Source organism: Acomys minous (genome assembly GCF_964271855.1).
Source record: "Acomys minous genome assembly, chromosome: 6".
Lineage (NCBI taxonomy): Eukaryota > Metazoa > Chordata > Mammalia > Rodentia > Muridae > Acomys > Acomys minous.
Window position 1 is genome coordinate 50,921,764 of NC_140487.1, and position 4,580 is coordinate 50,926,343.

The window sequence follows — 4,580 nt, forward strand, 5'->3', positions numbered from 1 at the left end:
TGTTCTCAATACCAAATTCTAAGTAAGCCAGGCAACATGGCAAGACTTTTTCTTAACAACAACAACAACAACAACAAAAATTAGCAAGCATTTTTCTATATTGCTGTATAGCATACATATAAGGTTATACCAAACAAGGGAAACTACAATGAAAATAACCTGAATATGTTTGCTCACTTTGAAAAGTAGATATGAAAAGCAGGTATGAATTCATAAAGATGGGAAACTGATTTGGCAACATAAGCAGGGATGTCATAAATATTATTAGATCACTCGTTCTAACAGTTACTGCCATAGTTATCTCATCATGATAAGCCAATGAGAGAGAGTGGTGTGAGGAGAGGAAGAAATGGACACCAACCAAAGCAAAATTGGAATAAAGGATATGGGGACAGGGATCATGGAGAGAAATATTTAGCACCAATAAAACTGACCTAAAGGGTAAGAGTAATTTTGTTTAAGACAGAGTCTCTCATTGATCTGGAACTTGCTGAGTAGGTTAGGGGTGACTGGCTAACAGGCAGCAAAAATCTGCCTGAGATTATTAATCCCAACCAGCCCGTGAAGTTTGTAAAGCTTTTGCATGTGTCTTCTGGAATCAACCTCAAGCCAACCACTTTAGCAACTCCCCTCTCCCAGCCAAAAGTCGGGCCAGGTAAGATGAGCATGGTGGCGCATGCCTGTAATCCCAGCGCTCTGGGAGGCAGAGGCAGGAGGATCTCTGAGTTTGAGACTTTCCTAGTCTACAGAGTAAGTTCCAGGACAGTCGAAGCTACACAGAGAAACCCTGTCTTGAAAAATCAAACCAACCAAACAAACAAGTAATAAAAAAAAATATATATATATATATATATAAACATAAATGAAGGGTCAAGTCACATGCTCAGTGACTTGGGTTGGGGATGAGGCAGTTAGGGAAGGAGGACTGAATAGCCCAACGCTATACTTTAAAGTTCTCTGTGTTACTCTTGTGTAGACATACCATCCCCTAAGAAAGTAAATTTTTGGCCAGGTGGTGGTAGTGCACTCCTTTAATCCCGGCACTTGGGAGGCAGAGGCAAGCAGATCTCTGTGAGTTCGAGGCCAGCCTGGTCTGTGAAGTGAGTCCATGACAGACAAGGCTACACGAAAAACACTGTCTTAAAAAAAAAAAGGAAATTCTTATTCTTTAATATAGTAACAAGCAATTCAGCAACTTAGCATGAATTATGAATTATTCTCATTAAATTTTTTAAATGAAGGAAGATCACACACACACACACACACACACACACACACACACACACACACACACAGTGTCCTGTTGAGTTCTGCTGATTGCTGGGTTTGGAACATGGCTTCTCTGTTCTATAACATCTTCACCAGCTTCTTATTCTCAATGGTTTCCTTCACTGCCTAAGCTTGGCTGTCCTGGCAGAGTCTATGCCAGGATATTTTGAAGATTTCTTTGTCAATGCAATTAATCTGAACCTCTTCACTTTAGTCTCAGTCAGACTCTTCAGACAAGGGCAAAAAGTAGCTGTGTTGTTCCACAAAATATCACAACAGTTGCTAAGCCACATAATACAATTCTTTTCCTCTGAAGCCACTTGAGCCAGGTTCCCCCAGTTCAGATCACCCTCATTACCACTTTCTTCCCTATTCCTAATAAGATGGCTCATTAAGCCCCATTGAAAGCATTTTACTGCTATCCTAACCCAAAGTCCCAAAGTCTACATTCCTACAACAACAACAACAACAACAACAACAACAACAACAACAACAACAAGGTCAGGCCTATCACAGCTATATCCCAGTCCCTGGTACCAACTTCTGTCTTAGTTTGGGTTTTATTGCTGGGAAAAGACACCATGGCCAAGGAAACTCTTATAAAGACAAACATTTAATTGCGGCTGGCTTACAGGTTCAGAGGTTTAGTCCCTTATCATCATGGCAGGAAGCAGGCAGCAGCACCTTAGCATGGTGCTAAAGGAGCAGAGACTTCTTGAATCAAAGACAGCCAGGAGGAGACTGGCTTCTGCAGCTATGTTAGTAAGAGGCTCTTCTTTGCACTGAGCAGAGCCCATGAGTAGGAGCCCCCAAAGCCTACCTCCACAATGACATGCTTCCTCCAACAAGGCCACACACACCTCCTGTGGGTCAAGCATTCAAAACAAGAGTCTATGGAGGCCAAACCTATTCAAAACACCACAGTGCTTTTGCTGATAAAGAGGGTATGGCAGCCACCAGGCATTGGTGGTGCATGCCTTTAACCCCAGCAATCTGGAGGAAGAGGCAGAGGCAGGTGGATGTCTCTGAGGTCAAGGCCAGCTTGCTCTACAGCCTGAGTCCAGAAGAGCCAAGGCTACTTAGAGAAACCCTGTCTTGTAAAACAGAATCAAACCAAACCAAACCAATAGATGGTAGGGTAGAACAAGCCTGGAGATTTGTCTTAGTAGATAGAACTTATTTAGCCATTGTGGGACCCTAAAAATTGAAAGAAAAAATTTTTTCTACAGAATTTTGACATTAGTTGGCAGATAGAATGTGGCTAATAAAAATCCCCCATGTCTTTTTTGACCCCCACTCCTTTACAATGTTTAGGAGGTCACAGACACAATAAATGCAGAACAACCTGGATGCCAAAGAAGAGAGCTGGAAATTATGAAGAGTTTACCGTGTGAATTTTATTAGAGTGTTTTTGACATTGAGAAGGGTGAATTTAGTTTGTTCAGTTACTCTAGCACAAACATTTAAAACAATAGTCAAACTCACTACAAAGGGACTGTACCAAGCAGAACCTTGGCACATTACAAAACAAATATCCAAACTTAAGTAGAAATTCAATTAATTTAGGTCATACCAGTGTTGACTTCTGTACTAGAACCCAGTGATAGGTCAGTCGTTCTTGGTGGTAAAACATGGCTGAGTTCTCACAGGCCAACATTCTGTGACCACGGTGCTGACTTCTGTACTAGAACCCAGTGATAGGCCAGTCATTCTTGGTGGTAGAACACATCTGAGTCCTCACAGTCCAGAATTCTGTGACACCATGGTCCATTCCAACCATCAAATAATCAACGGGAGCTGCCACAGAACCAGCTGGTCTTATTCCAGCTGCCAAAAGCAGCAGGTAGGTCACTATTTAGGTTTATTTATCTCATAAGACACAACTTGTTATTCCTGCTTAACTCATTCTCACAATAAAATCAAAGAAATTCAATGTGATGTAACAGCCCAAATATCATGGCCCTGTGTTTTCCAGACACAGGTATATGGGGAACCTGGACAGTAAAGGGAAACACTAATATGTAGCTACAGTTGTTTAATTCTAAATGTGAACTCCCCAAGTCCCACCTTGAAGCATGTTCTTACTGTTAATTTACCACAAGATTAATTCCATATCCATTCTTAGAAAGTTAACAAATAATAAAACTTTAAATAATTTCAAACTTCAAATAATGTCCATATTTTAGATTATATACTATTACCTCTTGGCCATAAAAAAGTTATAAATGTTGTAATATGGGAAAGTTCACATCACATAATACAAAGAAACAAAACTGCCTGGATTTAAAGCAGCTAAGAGGCATAAAAAATTCTACAAAATGAACAGCTGACAGAAAGCAGGGCTACATTTATTTTTCAATTGATAAAATACTCATGAATTTATAATTATAAAATATCACAATACTTTTAAGAATACTTCATTAATAAGTGATGGCGACACAAAAAGACTTTTTGCATACTTGATGTAAATGAAAGGCACACATTAATACAACTAATACACTTTGTGTATTACACAATTTATATCAAGCCTATAATTACATGGCAAACTCCCAGCTAAATTCATATTAAATAAAAATTATAAAAGACCAGTTCCTTATTTTCCACTAATGTACCATTTCCAATAAGAGGCATGCATGTATACTTATCAGATAGGATAATGATATACTCCTTAAATTAATATTTTAATATTGAGACTTAGAAAATAAAGACATGTATTTTTTCATATTAACATGTGGTTCAAATGTGATCGTAACAAATGTGTGTTAAGAAAGCCTGCAGGAAATGATGCAGCCCAACCCCTATCAAGCCCAGTACATTTTATGCATGATCAAGGAATGCTGGGTTTGGGTTTTTAGTTTCTTTCAGGTAAAACTAGGCATGAGAGCTCATGCCTATAATTTCAGCACTTGGGAGGTTGAGACAAGCCTGTACAAACACAAACACATGCCCACACCAAACCTCACCATCACCAACAAAAACCTTTTCCAGATAAAACAGGATCAAGGGCACCCAAAGCCGTCATCCACAGATTCCTCCTTCTCAAGTCTGGAAGTCACCTCCACGTATGAATGACCTTCAAGCTTCTGAAGCCCAAAGTGCATGCCCAAACCCTAGTTTCAAAGTTTCAAGTGGGGACAGGGACCATAAGGCAAAGAACTCAAAACAGAATTTCATTTTTATGCTTAAGCATTTTGCTGTGAGCATTAGTTTACAAGTTCTCCATGGCCTTAAAAGTTGTTTTCATAATTTTGTCCCCAGACCTGACTCTACAAGAAAGCTTCCAAGCGCTGCTCGTCTTTCCATGCTTCCTC